The following is a 19,953-nucleotide window of genomic DNA, read 5'->3' as shown; positions in this document are numbered from 1 at the left end:
CAGCGTTTTTATGGGAAGCAACCGGAGACGTGGGTTCCTATGGGGAATTAAAAACCGGACTTCCTACTAGAGTCAGGCGGAAGTAGTGGCAGTTGTTTGAGGTTCAAGCTAACTGCTGTGGGGAGTAGTCAGCCCTGACTGGGGCCCCAGGGAAGAAGGGATGATTAGGAGATAATCCTTGACAAATTAGTGAAACGTTAGTCTGAAGAAGAGAAAGCTATTCTAAACTAAGAAAGAGCATATGCAATGAGCAACCCGAAAAGAAATACAGTTTGAGAAAGAGAGCAACGGCAAAAACATCCGAAGGAACACTGAAAACAGAAAGGGACAAAGATTAAAGATTGTCCTTGGGTTGGGACAGATCTAGGTCTTTACCGATAATTGATGGAACTTACATGGTATTTACTAATTCTTACTTTGTATCACAATCATGTGCATGTCTAATTCCCTACTAGAAACCCTCATCACTCAATATGTGTTGCACAGACCAGCATCACTAGCATCACCTGGGAGCGTGTTAGAAGTGTAGAATTTGAGGCTCTGTCCTACAGAAATCAGAATCAGCATTTTAACGAAATCCTCAGGGGGGATGTGTATACATGTGAAAGTGGAAGGAGCATTGCTTTGACACCTGGCAGCGAGCGGATCTAGATTTGATTACTCTTCATATTCAGCATGCATCTTCTATCGAGTAAGCTTTTAATAAACATTTGCCCAATGAAGGGTACATAAATACTGTTTACTACATTTCCAACAAGATAATACCACTTAAATAGCCAGCGATGGGGAACCCCAAGTCGTAAAAGGCCACCCTTTCAGAATGAGCAGCTCTATTTGTTGGAAGTTTATTTTTAATTGAAAACCCATCCACTGGAGTTCGGCAAATCCACTTCTCTTCCTTTTGTGTTTCCTCTGCTCCTAGTAAACTCAGTTATTCTCTGGCTCTTAACCAAAGGCAGTTTGCAGAAAAAAGGTACACCTTTTGCTCATCCCTCCTAAGTCTCCACTGCCTGGTTACCTCCTCTTTGGTTCCTACCGTTCCCCTCCCTGCCAGTTCCTTTCATTCTTTCCATGGGACTCTGAAGCAAGGCCCTTGAAGGAATAATACATTAAATCTTAACTTGTGTGCTATTCAGCTTTCTAACTGCAGGGTGGTTTCTCTATGACAAATAATACGTCCTTGGGGTCTACCTTACAGTAGTCAGATCAGCATAGGAGAAGCAAACCAGGTATTACATTGGCCAATGGAAAACTTATTAAGAAAAGAAATAAACTTCTTGTAAAACTAAATAGAAGTGCTTTTTGGGTTATCTCCTTTAAGGGATTACCCATGACACTGTTTTGCACTGATAGCACTTTTAAGTCAGTCAGTAGTTAAAGTCAGCCTTGCATATTGCATATTTAGACACAGGAGAAAAGTAATTAACATTGTAGGATGGATTAATTATTTCTTTCTAGTCCCAAGTTTCTTTGTTTGCTGTCACCCCGATGTTCAGTCTTTCCTTACAGAGGGAAAGAAAAGGAGGTGATAGGTAATGTAATTGGTGGGGGTTCTCTTGATGTTACTGTGTCTCAGATGTCATTTCTACTGACCCTCCTCAGATCAGCCATTCTGCCTGATGAACAGAGGAAAATAACAGAGAGCATGGGAAGCCTTATAGCACAGTAAGCTTTTATGTATACTGCTACAGGTGTCCTTCTTCTGAGAGGTGAAGAGGTGGGAATGGGAGAAGAGTATATTGATTTTATAGAACTCGATGACAGGTTAGTTGGGCGTCTGGAGATTTACATTCCCATTTCCCCTCCCATTTGTGGTCAGGGATGGGTAGGACATCTCATCTTGGTGATTTACATTTCAACAATCTGATTTTTTTAATAAAGTTAAACATTCACTCAACATGTAGTTTAGTAATCCCACTCCTAGGTGTTTATCCAGGTGAAATAAAGATGGATTCACACAAAAACCTGTACACAAATGTTTATTTGTACTAAACATGTATGGCTTTATTCATATTTATCCCCAAATGGAAACAATAGAGATGTCCTTCACCTGGTAAATCAATGAACAAAATGTGGCATAGTTGTAAATGGAAAACTACTCAGCAGTAAAAAGGATTAAACTGTCCATACACACGTGGATGAATTGCAGATGCATTATGGGGAGTGAAAGAAGCCAAATTCTATTTGACATTCTGGGAAAAGCAGAGGGTCAGAAACAGAATTGTACATTCCAAGAGTTGAGGATGGGAGGGAGGGGTTGACTACAAAGGAGCAGGAGGGAATGTGGGAAGCGGTACAGAACAGTTTTATATCTTGATTGTAGTGGCCAAAACTTGCAGAAGTGTATCTGCCAAAAGTTATAGAACTATACAATTAAAAGGGTGACTTTTATTGTAAGAAAATTATACCTCAGTAAGAAATAAAAATAATTTAATACTATTTTAAAAATCAGCTTTAGCAAGAGGAAAGATACAAGTTTATACACGAAAGAGACTACTCATTCATTGTAGAAACCAATTATTTTTAAAAACAAATACCATTGATTTTATTTTAAATTTTTTCCAGCTTTATTGCTGTATAATTGACAAAATTATGTATATTTAAAATGTATAACATGACAACTTAATATAAACCTTGTGGAATGATCATCACAATCAAGTTATTTAACACACCTGTCAATCCACATAGGTACCTTTTTGTATGTGTGATGACAATGCTCAAAATTTGTCTCTTAGCAAATTTCAAGTATACAATATAGTTACTATTTACTATAGTCACCATGCTGTGCATTAGATACTCTTATTCATCTTATAACTGAAAGTTTATACCCTTAAACCAACATCTCCCTATTTTTTCTACCACCAGTCCCTGGCAACTCCATTATACCCTCTGATTCTCTGAGTTGGACTTTTTTTAGATTCCATGTAGAAGTGAAATTGTATGGTATTTGTCTTTGTCTATTTGACTTATTTCCTTTCTCTGTCTGACATTTCACTTAGCATAATACCCTCGAGGTCTATTCATGATGTCACATGTGGCAAGATTTTTTTCTTTCTCACGGCTGAATAATGTTCCATTATATATAACACATTTTATCCATTCATCTGTAGACAGACATTGAAGTTGTTTATGTATCTGGGCAATTGTAAATAATGCTGCAATGAATACGAGGGTGCAGATACTTCTTTGAGATCCTGATTTCATTTCCTTTGGATATATACCCAGAAGTGGGATTGCTGGATCCTATGGTAGTTCTATTTTTAATTTTTTGAGGAACCTCCATACTGTTTTCCATAGTGGCTATCCCAATTTACAGTCCCACCAACAATGTATGAGTGTTCCCTTTTCTCCACATCCTTGCCAACACCTCTCTTCTCTTTTTGATGATAGCCATTCTAACAGGTATGAGGTGATATCTCACTGTGGTTTTGATTTGCATTTCCCTGATGATTAGTGATGGTGAGTGTTTCATGTACCTGTTGGCCAATTGCATATCTTCTTCGGAGAAATGTCTATTCAGGTCTCTGTTATTGTTATTTCTAACAAGAAATGTTTATTTAGCCTTTATACCACTTCTGGTACAGAGCTCCTAAAACCCTTGGAATTTCCTAAGTGATGAGTGCACTAAAATTGTCTCGTTATGTTAAAGAAGGGACTTTTAGAAGGAGGGACCAACTTAGATGGTTAGAGGGCTGGAACTTTCAGTCCCACCCCACTGACCTCCAGGGAGTGGAGAGGGTCTGGAGGTTGAATCAATTGCCAGTGGACAATGATTTAATCAATTATGCCTATGTAATGAAGCCTTCATAAAACCCAAAAAGAACAGGGTTTGGAGAGCTTCCAGGTTGGTGAACATGTGGAGATTCAGGGAGAGTGGTGAGCTAGAAAAGAGCGTGGCAGCTTCATGCCCTTTTCCCATACCTTGCCCTATGTATGCCTTTGCTGTTCCTGAGTTACATCTTTTTATAGTAAATCAGGAATCTAGTGAATAAATGGGTTTCCTGAGTTCTGTGAGCCACTCTAACAAATTAATGGAACCCAAGGAGGAGGTCTAGGAACCTCCAATCTATAACCTGTTGGTCAGAAGCCCAGGTGACAACTTGGACTTGTGATTGGTGTCTGAAGTATTTAAAAAAAAAAAAAGAAGTATGTGTGCATATGGGGGTTGGGGCACTTCTGTAGGACTGAGCCCTTAAGCTGTGGGATCAGACACCATCTTCAGATACATAATGTCAGGATTGAGTTGAATTTTAAGACACGCGGCTAGTGTCAAGAATTGCTTGGTGGTATGGGGAGTTAGTCCAACTCCCACGCTGGAATTGGTAACCATAACCCTTAAGGACCTTTGCTTTAGTTGAATTATTTGTTTTCTTGCTATTGAATTGTTTGAATTTCTTATATATTTTAGATATTAGTCCCTTATTTGATATACCGGATATATAGTTAAATATCAGATAAATATTTTCTCCTATTCTGTAGGTCATCTGTTGATTGTTTCCTTTGCTGTGCAGAAGCTTTTTAGTTTGATGTTGTTCCACTTGTTCATTTTTACTTTTATTGCCTTTGCTTTTGGTGTCCAATCCAAAAAATCATCACTAAGACCAATGCCAAGGAGTCTCCCCTCTGTTTTCTTTGAGGAGTTTTATATTTTCAGGTGTTAATTCAAATCTTTAATCCATTTTTAGTTAGTTTTTGTGAGTGGTATAAGATAAGGGTTTAGGGGCGCCTGGGTGGCTCAGTCGTTAAGTGTCTGCCTTTGGCTCAGGGCGTGATCCTGGCATTCTGGGATCGAGCCCCGCATCAGGCTCCTCGGTTGGGAGCGTGCTTCTTCCTCTCCCACTCCCCCTGCTTGTGTTCCCTCTCTCACTGGCTGGCTATCTCTCTGTCCGTCAAATAAATAAATCAAATCTTTTTTTTAGAAAAAGATAAGGGTTTAGTTTCATTCTTTCGTATGTGGATATTCAGTTTTCCTAGTACCACTTATTAAAGAGACTTTTCCAGAATTTTTTGGTTTTGGTACCCATGTCGAAGATTAGTTGACTATATACAGGTGGGTTTATTTCTGGGCTCTCTACTCTCTTCCTTTGGTCTGTGTCTATTTTTATGTAGGTACCATACTGTTTTGATTACAGTAGTTTGAAATCAAGAAATGTAATACCTCCAGATCTGTTCATCTTTCTCAAGATTCCTTTGGCTTTTTGTGGTCTTTTGTGTTTTCTTATTTTTTATTTTAAAATAATTTTACTGGCCTGGAAGTGGTAGTGAGGTTCTTACATTCTGTCCACCCAAAGGAAGAAGAACCAAATTAAAAGGTCCAGAATTTTCCAGACATATTATCATTAATTCTGTCCTTCTGATTCCAAAGGATTTGCATGTGAACTATATCATGTGATCTCAAAACTGCCCTGTGAGGGTAGACAGAACAGATGATTATATCTCATTATAAACAAGGCTCAGGTTAAATATATAGCCAGCATTTCCTAAAATGATATGTATACCTCATTCGTTTTTTAAAAACCTTGATGCTGGGCCTATTCTAAGCAGTCCCTGCTCTCAAGTTGCTCACAGTCTTGAAATCTCCAAGTGAAGAATGACTATGACTCCAACTAGTTAGGACCCCAAACCTGACACTTCTAGACACATAAGTATCTGTACTGACACTTATGGCTAAATATTCCCTCAAAATTTCCTTTTCCATTCCCCCACCCCCCTCCCCTCTGAAGCCCTCAGTTTGTTTCTCAGAGTCCATAGTCTCTCATTCTTGGCTGGTGATGGGTAGTAAGGAAGGCACGTGTTGCATGGTGCACTGGGTGTTATGCACAACTAATGAATCATCGAACTTTACATCAAAAACCAGGGATGTACTGTACGGTGACTAACATAATGTAATAAAAAATATTATTATAAAAAAGTAATGTATATATTAATCTAATAAAAACATTCATTTGGGAAAAAAAATTCCTTTTCCAAAATAAACTTACATTGTTTGAAGAATTAGTATTTCAATTAGCATCATAATTATTAACAGGCATTGATTGAGCACTTAATATATATATCACCACATGAGTACTGATTTGGTACAAAGAGACTGTTAGCTGTAAATTGTTTGACTTAGGTCAAGTATCTTTATCTTCCTAATTGTAAATTTTCTCCTTTGTAAAATGAGAAGATTGTGCATGTCATCACTAAATCCTGGGTTAGAGTTGAAGACATTAATGTGAATTCATGTTTACCTTCATATAGATACAGATGGATAAATACAGAAATAAGTATGTGTGTATTTATGTGGTAGTATATACACATGTATTTCCAAGCTCTGTCCTATGAAGGGCCTAGAAAAAAATGACACCCCAGTAGCCATGAGCACACCTGCACCCAGTTTTTTTGGTTTCTAATCCCATTCTCTAATAAAAGGAACCAGGACTCTTGGGAGAAATGGCTGCTTTTAGGACTGGGACACTGAGTATATAAGATGAGTCTGGAGCAGCTGGTAGTGCCAGAAAGTGAAGAAGCACCTAAACCAAACAAACAAGCAAGCAAACACACACACACACAACACAAACAACTGGGGTGTGTCGCAGGAACACAGGAGCCAATGCAATAGCTCCTAATGGCTAAAGATGGGATAATAGGAAATAAATAATACAGTATTGGATTATAACCCAAATTGTAATGTAAATATTCTGGAGTCTATACTGATATAAAGAAATGATTAAATAAGCAAATAAAGGGGGAAAGAATTCTTCCCATACAGAAGAATTCTGACAAATTTATGTAGATATTCTACTCTCAGAGAGATGGAACATAACTGTCAACTGCTCAAGTGTAGGCTGAGTATAGTAATTCCTTCTAGAGAGTACAACATATAAGGGGGGAAAAGAAGAACTTAACAGTAGAGAAACCTGACAAACACTGCATCAGCCAGTTGATCAGAATTAACAGTATTCACGATAAGTCATTAGTAGCATGTACCCTTCATATAATGTAATGAGAATAACACTTTACCTCTGGTCTTTTTCCTGAAAAACCATAACCTCCGCCTAATCGTGAGAAAAAACATCAGATACTCACCAGGTAAGGGACATTCTACAAAATGCTTAACCAGTAGTACTCTTCAAAACTGTAAAGATCATCAAAAACAGGAAAGTCTGAGAAACTATCACAGTCTAAACAAGCCTAATGATGAGGGGTAATGTATTTTGAGTGGGATCCTGTGACAGAAAAAGAACATTAGGAATAAACTAAATAAATCAGAAAAAAGTATGGAACTTAGTTTTTTTTTTTTAAAGTGTCAAGGTCCTGAAAGACAACAAAAGACTGAGGAACTGACAAAGATTGGGAGAGAGTAAGGGTACATAACAACTAAATACAGTATGGGATCCCGGAGTTGATCCTGGAACAGAAAAAGGAAATTAGTTTGAAAATTGGTGACATTTGAATAAGGTCTGTGGTTTAGTTAACAGTATTTTATCAATGTTAATTTCCTTGATAATTGTAATGTTATATGAAATCTTATAATTAAGGAGTCTGGGTAAAGTGTATCTGAGAACTCTCTGTACTATTTTTTATTGAAATATAATTGACATACAATATCCTAATAGTTTCAGGTGTACATCATAGTGATTTGATATTTTTATACCTTATGAAATGATCCCCCGATAAGTCTAGTTACCACCTGTCACCATACAAAGTTATTACAACGTTATTGACTATATTCCCTATGCTGTACACTACATCTGCATCACTTATTTATTTTATAACTGGAAGTTTATATCTCTTAATCCCCTTCACCTTTTCTGCCCCTCCCAACCCCTCCTCACTCTGGTAACCAACAGTTCGTTTTCTATATCTATGAGTCTCTTTCTGTTTTGTTTTGTGTGTTCATTTGTTTTGTTTTTTAGATTCCACATATAAATGAAATCATACAGTATTTGTGTTTCTCTGTCTGGCTTATTTCACTTTGTGTAATTTCCTCTAAGTCCATCAATTCTGTCACAAATGGCAAGATTTTATCCTTTTTTTATGTCTGATTAATATTTCTTTGGATATATATACTACATCTTCTTTATTCATCTATCCATGGACGCGAAGTTTTCTTTCAAATCTTGGCTATTGTAAATAATGCTACGGTGAACATAAAGATGCATATATCTCTTCAGATTGGTGTTTTCATTTTCTTTGGATAAATATCCAGAAAGTGATGGGCATTAAGGAGGGCATGTGTTATGATGAACACTGAGTGTTATACGCAACTGATGAATCATTGAACACTACATCTAAAACTAATGACGTGCTATATGTTGGATAATTGAATTTAAATAAAAAACACCCCGAAGTGGAATTGCTGGATCATATGGTAGCTCTACTTTTAATTTTTTGAGAAATCTCCATACTGTTTTCCATAGTGGCTGCACCAATTTACATTCCCACCAACAGTGTATGAAGATTCCCTTTTTTCCATATCCTCACCAACACTTATCATTTTTTGTCTTTTTGATAATAACCAGTCTGGTATAAACCAATCTGACGAGTCAATATCAGTTGTGAGGTGGTATCTCATTTTGGTTTTGATTTGCATTTTCTTGATGATGAGTGATGTTGAGCATCTTTTCATGTGCCTGTTAGCCATCCATATGTCTTCTTTGAAAAAAATGTCTGTTCAAGTCCTCTGCCCATTTTTCAATCAGGTTGTTTGTTTTTTGGAAATTAAGTTGTGTACGTTCTTTATTTATTTGGAATATTAATCCCTTATCAGATGTATGATTTGCAAGCATCTGCTTGCATTCAATAGGTTGCCTTTTTGTTTTGTTTATGGTTTCCTTTACTGTGCCAAAGCTTTTTAGTTTCATGTAATCTCATTAAAATAAACATTTTAGCTTTTGTTGCCCTTGCCTGAGGAAGCTGGTCCCAAAAAATATTGTTAAAGCTGATGTCAGAGCTAACTGCCAATGTTTTCTTTTATTTCTTTGGTTTTAGGTCTTACATGCAAGTCTTTAATATATTTTGAATTTATTTTTGTACGTGGTGTAAGAAAGTGATCCAGTTACATTCTTTTGCATGTAGCTGTGCAGTTTTCCCAACACCATTTATTGAAAAGACTGTCTTTTCCCCATTGTATTCTTTTCTCCTTTGTCAACGATTAATTGTTGATATATGTATGGGTTTATTTCTGTGCTCTCTCTTCTATTCCATTGATCTATGTGTCTGTTTTCATGCAAGTACCATATGGTTTTGATTACTGTAGCTTTGTAGTATAGTTTGAAATCAGGGAGCATGAGACCTCCAGCTTTGTTCTTCTTTCTCAAGATTACTTTAGTTCTTCAGGGTCTTTTTTGATTCTCTACAAATTTTAGGATTGTTTGTTCTATTTCTATAAAATTGGAATTGCCATTGGAATTTTAACAGAGATTGCATTGAATCTGTTGATTGTCTTCGGTAGTCTGAACATTTTAACAATATTAATTCTTCCACGTCATGAGCCTGGAATATCTTTCCATTTATTTGTGTCATCTTCAGTTTCCTTAATCACTGTCTTATAGCTTTCAGTGTACAGGTCTTTCACCTCCTTGGCTAAATTTATTCCTAGGTATTTTGTTCTTTCTGATGCAATCGTAAATGGGATTGTTTTCTTAACTTCTCTTCTGTATTGTTAGTGTATTCTTCAATGTGCAGATCTATTGCATTTCTATACAACAAAAATGAAGCAGCAGAAAAAGAGATCAAGGAAATGATCCCATTTGCAATTGCACCAAAAACAATGATACCTAGGAATAAACCTAACCAAAGAGGTAAAAGATCTGTACTCTAAAAATTATAGAACACTTATGAAAGAAATAGAAAAGGACACAAAGAAATGGAAAAGCATTCCATGCTTATGGATTGGAAGAACAAACATTGTTAAAATGTCTCTACTACCCTAAGCAATCTACATACTTAATGCAATCCCTATCAAAATACCAACAGCATTTTTCACAGAGCTAGAACAAACAATCCTAAAATTTGTATGGAACCACAAAAGACCCCAAATAGCCAAAGCAATTCCGAAAAAGAAAAAACAAAACTAGAGGCATCATGATTCTGGATTTCAAGCTCTATTACAAAGCTGTAATCATTAAGACAGTAAGGTACTGGCACAAAAACAGACACATAGATCAATGGAACAGAATAGAGAACCCAGAAATGGACCCACAATTACGTGGTCAGCTAATCTTCGACAAAACAGGAAAGAATATCCAAGAAAAAAGGACAGCCTCTTCAACAAATGGTGTTGGGAAAACTGGACAGCCACATGCAGAATGAAACTGGACCACTTTCTTATACCATACACAAAAGCAAATTCAGAATGGATGAAAGACCTACCTGTGAGATAGCAAAGCATCAAAATCCTAGAGGAGAACACAGGCAGCAACCTTTTTGACCTTCGCCATAGCAACTTCTTACTGAACACATTGCCAGAGGCAAGGGAAACAAAAGCAAAAATGAACTATTGAGACTTCATCAAGATAAAAAGCTTCTGTACAGCGAAGGAAACAATCAATAAAACTAAAAGGCAACCTACGGAATAGGAGAAGATATTTGCAAAAGACATATCTGATAAAGAGTTAGTATCTAAAATCTATAAAGAACTTATCAAACCAACACCCAGAAAGAAATAATCCAGTTAAGAAATGGGCAGAAAACATGAGTAGACACTTTTCCAAAGAAGACATCCAGATGGCTAACATGAAAGATGCTCAACATCACTCATCATCGGGGAAGTGTGAATCAAAACCATGATGACATACCACCTCACACCTGTCAGAATGGCTAAAATTAACAACACAAGAAACAACAGGCGTTAGTGAGGATGTGGAGAAGGGGGAACCCTCTTGCACTGTTGGTAGGAATGCAAACTGGTTCAGCCACTCTGGAGAACAGGATGGAGGTTCCTCAAAAACTTAAAAATAGATCTACCCTATGATCCAGTCATTGCACTACTGGGTTTTTACCCAAAGGATACGAAAATACAGATTTGAATGGATACATGCACCCTAATCTTTATAACATTATCAACAATAGCCAAACTATGGAAAGAGCCCAGATGTCCATCAACTGAAATGGATAAAGAAGATGTGGTGTGTATAGAGACACACACACATATACACTGGAATATTACTCAGCCATCAAAAAAGAAACCTTGCCGTTTGCAACGACATGGATGGAGCTAGAGTGTATTATGCTAAATGAAATAAGTCAGTCAGAGAAAGACAAATGCCAAATGATATCACTGATATGTGGAATTTAAGAAAGAAAACAGGTGAATATACAGGAAGGGGGAAAAAGGAGAGAGGGAAACAAACTATAAGAGGCTCTTAAGAATAGAAAACAAGCTGAGGGTTGATGGAGGGAGGTGGTTGGGGGATAGACTAGATGGGTGATGGGTATTAAAGAGGGCACTTGTTATCATGAGCACCAGGTGTTGTATGTAAGTAACGAATCACTGAATTCTACTCCAGAAACCAATATTGCACTGTGTGCTAACTAAAATTTAAATTAAAAAAGGAAATGCATCTGATTTCCGTATGTTAAATTTGTATCCTGCAATTTTACTAATTTCATTTATTAGTTCTAACAGTTTTTTGGTGGAGTGTTTAGGATATTCTGTATGTAGTATCATCTGCTATTACTGACAGTTTTACTTCTTCCTTTCTGATCTGATTGCCTTTTATTGCTGTGACTAGTACTTCTGATACTATGTTGAGTAAAAGTGGCAAGAGTGGGCATCCTTGTCTTGTTTCTGGGCTTAGAGGAAAAGCTCTCAGCTTTGTTAGTTGTGGGTTTGTCCTGTATAATACATTATTTCGCTACCTACTTTGTTGAGAGCTTTTATCATAAAAGGATATTGACTCTCTAGTCTTTTTCAAACTTTTTAAAAGGCTGAAACCCGTTCAAAATAAAAACTTTTTAAAAATTACTAAAGCAATCAAAATAAAACACATGAGCAAGTCCAGTGCTATGATTTATAGTCAGAGGACTCTTCAAATGAGAGAATTTGCATCCAAGGAATAAAGAAAAAAGAATGTTCTAAAATATGCTTTAAAATAAGTTTATTTAAAATTCTCATGTAGGGGAAGATGCTAGTTTGAATACATCCCAGCTCCACACCACTCCTCACTCTAACCCAGTTTTCATAAGTTAACAGCTGTTGGTTTCTTGTACATAGTAAGAGTTCATAAGGACCTCAGGATTAGTTTGAGGCCTGACAGAGAGAGCAGGTACAGGTCTTCCTCACCTGGCTAAATCAAAGCGCCTCAAACTTTGCTGTGCATCAGAGTTACCTGGTGGGCTTATTAAGACACACTTGACTAGGCCATGTACCTAAAGCTTGTGATTCAGTAGGTCTGGGGTGGGATCTGAGAATTTCTGTCAAATTCCAGATGATGATGGTGTTTCTGGGTACTTGAAATGCTAGGCAAGAGTCTGGAAACCAGTATAGGACCCTGATAAAAGTCAATGTGCGCAAAAGAACTGAATCTTACAGCCATTATAATGCTTCTCATGTCTCCAAAATAAAATAAAGAATCAAAACCAACCAAGATATGGGAGAACAGATTTCCTATACAGAATTATAAACAAATTATGTAGATACTACCCCCTTAAGGAGGTGAAGCATAACTTCACCTCCCGAGATGATTCGTCTTTATTCATTTTATTTGTTTTTTGTAGTACTTTTTTTTAGTACAGTTGAGACACAATGTTACATTAGTTTCAGGTGTACAACATAGGGATTCAATAACTCTATATGTTATGCTACACTCACCACAAGTGTAGCTACCCTGTGTCACCATACAACACTTACAATACCGCCGACTGTATTCCCTATGCTGTACCTTTTATTCTCATGACTTATTCATTCCAGTTATGGATACTACTTATCATTAGAAAGGCCAGCTTCCAAGTTTGATCTATGGCTGGTTTCTGGGAACTTGGATTTGGGGAGGGTTATTAGCATCCTAACTGATAGAGTGGCTTACTGTGCCTAAGCTATGTGTGCAACCATGTGCTTTAAGCTGAACACCTGCTTTCCTTCTGGGACTCAGGAATTTTGATACAAGCTAGGCAGAAGGTGTCTATGTCTAGCCCCCATTAAAAACATTGGGTGCTGAGTGGAATGATGTGAAGTCTTCTGATTGCTTCTTATTTCATAGAGAAAAAGGAAGCAAGGTGATTAGCTGACTGTGAGGAAAGGGAGCAGGTTTGAGGTTTGAGTAGCTAAAAGATGTGAAATAATCAACTAAGAGAGTAGAGCAAAGAATTGACTAGAAAAATGAAGTGGGATTGGCAGGTAGCACTGAAGGCCCACTTAGGTTTAGCCATCATGAGTTTAAGATGTTAAGTCAGCATAGTGGTGTTTTTGTCTTGCCATATAGAGTTGTTTTAGTGGAGGAGCATAACCAAAGGTAAAATTTAGCCAAGCAAGTTTGGGGGAGGTGGGGCACAGAAGTTGAGAGTGCATGTAGGGTATGATTACAATGTTGCACCATGGATTTTAAACCAGGTAGCCTGGAAATGAAGACAGAGCAGATTGATGGAGGGCCCAGTGGAGTCAAAGAACTGATGGAGTTGAAATGAATGAATTTAAAAGGTAAGAGGTGGTTTTAGAGAGTGGGGAATTGAGTAAAAAAATAACATCGAGATTTTGGTGGTATTGGAGTCATTGGTAATGACAATGTCATAGATATGACCATGGGTGTCAGTAGATAAGGTGAGGTAGATCATAACATCATTGGAGTGAAAAGGTCATTGAACTGAGAGACCAGGTGGCAGAGAGTGTTAATGTCTACTTCAACACTCATACTCATTCTCCCTTCCTCCTTAATAACAGAACCTTGGTTTTTACATAGGCACATTGACTACTCTGTATAAAGACGTTTCTTAGCCTCCCTGGTAGCTAGATGCATATGATAGTTCTAATGAGATCTAAGTGGGAATGTATCCTAAGTGGAAAATTCTAGTAAGTCTCCTTAAAAGAAAAGGGTTATACCTTCTCCTACATTTCTCTTTCCTTCTCTGTAGAATGGCCATATAACAGCTAGAGCTCCAGCAACCGTCTTAGACTGCGAGGTAAAAGCAACATGGTAATAGTGGAGCAGAAAGAGGAGCTGTGGAATGGTTATACCATCTTCCTCCAGACACTCTTACTCCAGACTTTTTTATATGAGACAGAAACAATTCAATTTTTCTCAAATTCAATTTTATTTAAGCCATTGTTACTTTGGGTTTTTCTATTATATGCAGCTGACCCAAATCCTAACTAATACATCGAATTGGTGAAAGTATTGCCTACATACTTGTTAAGATCAACTACAGGAATAGTCATATTTGTAAAGAGAGTGAGGCAGAGAGCTAGGTGCTAAAAGCTTCACTGAATGAAGGGGAATAAACTTGAAAGGTCTGTAAATTACTTCAAATAGTAGTAGTGTGTGCTTGGAAGAAGGTGGGGAATTTGATAAAGGAGAGAGAAATGAAAATGAGGATCAAGGAAGACATTGACCCCACCTTCTTTCCTTTCCTGTGTTAAGATGCTGACTTTTTAAATTTATTATTTAGATTTTATTTTTTAATTTTTTTACATTAAAAATTTTTTTTTAGAGAGAGAGGGGCAGAAGGAGAGGGAGAGAGAAAATCTTAAGCAGGCGCCATGCCCAACACGTGTGCCCAACACAAGGCTCCATCTCTCAATCCTAAGGTTATGACCTGAGCTTAAATCAAGAGCTGGATGCTTAACAGACTGAGCCACCCAGGTGCCCCAATACTTTTTAGATCCTGTGTTTGATAGAGAAAGTAAGTTGTAGACAGGACATATCACTGTGTTTCAAAACAAACATAACATTGGAAATGACATACTGACTCAGATCAATTATCTATCCCAGAATATTTTCTAGGAGAACATGCTTGCCCCATAGACATTGCAAAATGTTAAGCATCCCTAAGCTCCTTAATCACTTTTTTATAAAAGTATTAGTCACTCTTTTATTTTTATGAATGTATATATTTTGGGGTATATTCATGATTTGATTTAATCCTTTAAAAACATTCATATATTAAAGAAAACTCATGTCAAATTTTTTCACTCAATTAATTAATTTACTGAGCTCTTACTATGTTTTAAGCAGCACTGGGAATATATAGAGTAATTAAAAAATGTCTTCCTTCAAGGAATTTACTAGTTCAAGGAAGAAACAGGTGAAAGAACCAATTGATACTAAATAGTGTGACAAAAATATTCACCAAATAAAATTGAGCAAAAGAAGGTCATCTATTTCATATTGGGGATCATCAGTAAAAGATTCCTTTTTGAGCAAAATACCAGGTACAATCAGAGCACAGAAGAAGGTCATCTATTTCATATTGGGGATCATCAGTAAAAGATTCCTGGAAGATAACAGATGAAATGAATCTTGAGGGTAAAATAGGTGCTAGTCATCTGGGCAAGTGGAGAATTTACCAAGAGGAGGGTATAGCAAAAGAATATTTGCAGAAGCATGGAAGAATACTTGGAAAATTCCAAGTAGGCATCTGGAGGATGTTTATATACTATTATATATATTGCCATTGACAAAAGTAACAGGGCACAGACCCAGTATTAAGTAAAATTATCTCATTTATGAATATACTTGCCATTAATATACCATAAATTTTGCTAGTGGATACTATTGGCTCGATCTGCTCAGCTACAGGAAAGAACTTAATCTAAGTGATCTTAAGAAGATGTTTCTTTTGACCTTATTTCACCATTTTCTCCTCTCTACAATTATAGTTTATATTTATTCAGCAAAGAAAACAAAATTGCTGTAGTAAGTTATATTATGCTTTATTAGAACAACTTAATTTTGTAATCAAGGGAAACCATAATTTATTATTTATTTATTTATTTATTTATTTATTTATTTATTTATATTTTTTATTTAAATTCAAGTTAGTTAACATATAGTGTAGTATTAGTTTCAGGATTAGAAGTTAGTGATTAATCACTTACATGTAATACCCAGTGCTCATCACAAGTGCCCTCCTTAATGCCCATCACCCATTTAGTCCATCCTCCCACTCACCTCCCCTCCAGCAACCCTCAGTTTGTTCTCTGTAGTTAAGAGTCACTTATGGTTTGCCTTCCTCTCTGTTTTTATCTTATTTTATTTTTCTTTCCCTTCCCCTATTTTCATCTGTTTGGTTTCTTATGAATAAAATCATATGATATTTGTCTCTCTCTGACTTATTTCACTTAGCATAATTCACTTTAGTTCTATCCACATCATTGCAAATGGCAAGATTTCATATATATACCACATCTTCTTTATTCATTCATCAGGTGATGGACATTTGGGCTCTTTCCACAATTTGGCCATTGTTGATAGTGCTGCTATAAACATTGATAAACATTGAGGTACATATGCCCCTTCAAGTCAGCATTTGTGTATCCTTTGGATAAACACCCAGTAGTGTGGGATGCCTGGGTGGCTCAGTGGGTTAAGCATCTGACTCTTGATTTCAGCTCCGGTCACAATCTCAGTGTTGTGAGATTGAGCCCCATATCAGTCTCTGCACTGGGCATGGGGCCTGCTTAAGATTCTCTCTCCTTTTCCCTCTGCCCCTCCTCACCTCCTTCTCTAAAAAACAAAACAAAACAAAACAAAAAAATCAAAAACCCAGTAGTGCAATTGGTGGGTCATAGGGTAGTTCTATTTTTAACTTTTTGAGGAACCTCCATACTGTTCTCCAGAGTGGCTGAACCAGTTTGCATTCCCACCAGCAGTGCAAGAGGGTTCCCTTTCTCCACATTCTCACTAATACCTGTTGTTTCTTGTGTTGTTAATTTTAGCCATTCTGACTGGTGTGAGGTGGTATCTCACTGTGGTTTTGGTTTGTGTTTCCCTGATGATGAGTGATGTTGAGCATCTTTTCATGTGTCTGTTAGCCATCTGTATGTCTTCTTTGGAGAAATGTCTGTTCATGTCTTCTGCCCATTTCTTAAATAGATTATTTTTTGGGTGTTAATTTTGATGAGTTCTTTATAGATTCTGGATATGAGCCCTTTATCTGATATGTTGTTTACATGTATCTTCTCTTATAGATTGGTTGCCTGTTGTTTTGTTGATTGTTTCCTTCATTGTGCAGAAGGTTTTTTTGTTTTGTTTTGTTTTTTGTTTGTTTTTTAGAGAGAGAGAGACAGACAGAGAGTGGGGTAGTGAGAGGGGCAAAGGGAGAGGGAGAGAGAGAGATTCTAAAGCCGGCTTCACGCTAGGCATGGAGCCTGATGCAGGGCAGGGCTTGATCTCACAACCCTGAGATCATGACCTGAACCAAAATCAAGAGTCAGATGCTTAATTGACTGAACCAGCCCGGTGCCCCTATGTAGAAGCTTTTTTATCTTGATCAGGTCCCAATAGTTTGTTTTTGTTTCCCTTGCCTCTGGAGATGTGTCAAGTAAGAAGTTGCTGCAGCTGACACAAAAGAGGTTGCTGCCTGTTTACTCCTCTAGGATTTTGATGGATTCCTGTCTCACATTTAGGTCTTTCATCCATTTTGAATTTATTTTTGTGTGTGGTATAAGAAAGTGGTCCAGTTTCATTCTGCATGTTGCCATCCAGTTTTCCCAAAACCATTTGTTGAAGAGACTGTCTTTTTTCCATGGATATTCTTTCCTGTGTTGTCGAAGATTGGTTGACCATGTAGTTGTGGGTCCATTTCTGGGTTCTCTGTTCTGTTCCATTGATCTATGTGTCTTTTCTTGTGCCAGTACCGTACTGTCTCGATGATTACAGCTTTGTAATAGAGCTTGAAATCCAGAATTGTGATGCCTCCACTTTCCTTTTCTCTTTCAACATTACTTTAGCTATTTGGGAGCCTTTTTTGGCTCCATACAAATTTTCAGATTGTTTATTCTAGTTCTGTGAAAAATGCTCATGTTATTTTGATCGGGATTGCATTGAATCCTGTAGATTGCTTAGGGTAGTATAGACATTTTAACAATGTTTGTTCTTCCAATCCATGAGCATGGAATGCTTTTCCATTTCTTTGTGTCATCTTTAGTTTCTTTCATAAATGTTCTATAGTTTTCAGCATATGGATCTTTTACCTCTTACCTAGGTTTATTCCTAGGTATCTTATGGTTTTGGGTGCATTTTTAAATGGGATCAATTCCTTGATTCGTCTTTCTGTTGTTTCATTATGGTGTATAGAAGTGCAAAAGATTTCTGTGCATTGACTTCATATCCTGCGATTTTGCTGAATTCATGTATCAGTTCTAGCAATTTTTTGGTGGAGTCTTTCAGGCTACGACTTCCAGTACTATGTTGAATAACAGTGGTGAGAGTGGGCATCCCTATCATGTTCCTGACTCTAGGGGAAAATCTCTCAGTTTTTCCCCATTGAGGATGATCTTAGCTGTGGGTCTTCTGTTTATGGCCTTTATGATGTTGAGGTATGTTCCTTCTATCCCTGCTTCCTTGAGGGTTTTTATCCAGAAGGTATGCTGTATTTTGTCAAATGCTTTTTTGCATCTATTGAGAGGATCATATGGTTAGTGGTGAATAATCCTTTTAATATACTGCTTATTCAGTTAGCTAGTATCTTGTTGAGAATTTTTACATCTATGCTCATCAGGTATATTGGTCTGTAATTCTCCTTTTTAGTGGGGTCTTTATCTGGTTTTGGAATCAAGGTAATGCTGGCCTCATAGAATGAGTTTGGAAGTTTTCCTTCCATTTCTATTTTTTGGAACAGCTTCAGAAGAATATGTATTAATTCTTTAAATGCTTGGTAGAATTCCTGGGAAGCCATCTGGCTCTGGGTTCTTTTTTGTTGAGAGATTTTTGATTACTGATTCAAAATCTTTGCTGGTTATGAGTGTGTTCAAATTTTCTATTTCTTCCTGCTTCAGTTTTGGTAGTTTATGTTTCTAGGAATGCGTTCATTTCTTCCAGATTGCCCAATTTGTTGGCATATCATTGCTCATAATATTCTCATAATTGTTTGTATTTCTCCAGTGTTGGTTGTGATCTCTCCTCTTTCATTCCTGATTTTATTTATTTGAGTCCTTTCTCTTTTTGATAAGTCTGGCTAAGGGTTTATCAATTTTGTTAATTCTTTCAAAGAACCAGCTCTTAGTTTCATTAATCTGTTCTACTGTTTTTTAAAATTTCTTTATCATTTATTTTTGCTCTAATCTTAATTATTTCATTCTTTTGCTGGTTTTAGGCTTTTTTTGCATTTCTTTTTCCAGTTCCTTTAGGTGTAAGGTTAGGCTGTGTATTTGAAACTTTTTTTGCTTCTTCTTTTTTTTTTTTTTTAAAGATTTTATTTATTTATTTGACAGAGATAGAGACAGCCAGTGAGAGAGGGAACACAAGCAGGGGGAGTAGGAGAGGAAGAAGCAGGCTCATAGCGGAGGAGCCTGATGTGGGGCTCGATCCCACAACGCCGGGATCACGCCCTGAGCCAAAGGCAGACGCTTAACCGCTGTGCCACCCAGGCACCCCTGAAACTTTTTTTGCTTCTTGAGTAAGGCCTGTATTGCTGTATGCTTACATCCTCGGAATGCCTTTGCTGCATCCCAAAGGTTTTGGATGGTTGTGTTTTCATTTTGATTTATTTCTATGTGTTTTTTTTTTATTCTTTAATTTCCTGGTTGACCCATTCATTCTTTAGTAACATGTTCTTTAACCTCCATGTATTTGTGGTCTTTCCATGTGGTTGACTTCAAGTTTCATAGTGTTGTCATCTGAAAATATGCATAGTATGCTCTCAATCTTTTTGCACTTGTTGAGGTCTGATTTGTGACCCAGTATGTGATCTATTCTAGATAATGTTCCATGTGCACTTGAAAAGAATGTATATTCTGCTGCTTTAGGATGAAATGTTCTTATATATCTGTTAAGTCTATCTGGTCCAGTGTGTCATTCAAAGCCATTGTTT

The 19,953-nt window shown here is 37.0% G+C and overlaps 1 long non-coding RNA gene across 1 annotated transcript in view; it reads left to right on the top strand.

The window, feature by feature from the left end:
• The window catches only part of LOC121102020, a 56,373-nt gene that overhangs the window by 297 nt on the left and 36,123 nt on the right, over window positions 1–19,953 (top strand). Inside the window, exon 2 of the long non-coding RNA XR_005834024.1 lies at window positions 13,538–13,624. This is a non-coding gene — a long non-coding RNA (uncharacterized LOC121102020). The remainder of the gene's footprint in view (window positions 1–13,537; window positions 13,625–19,953) is intronic.

Source organism: Ursus maritimus, unplaced genomic scaffold (genome assembly GCF_017311325.1).
Source record: "Ursus maritimus isolate PB19 unplaced genomic scaffold, ASM1731132v1 scaffold_12, whole genome shotgun sequence".
Taxonomy (NCBI): domain Eukaryota; kingdom Metazoa; phylum Chordata; class Mammalia; order Carnivora; family Ursidae; genus Ursus; species Ursus maritimus.
Note: the sequence above shows the minus strand (reverse complement) of the source record. Positions and strands in the feature narration are given on the sequence as shown.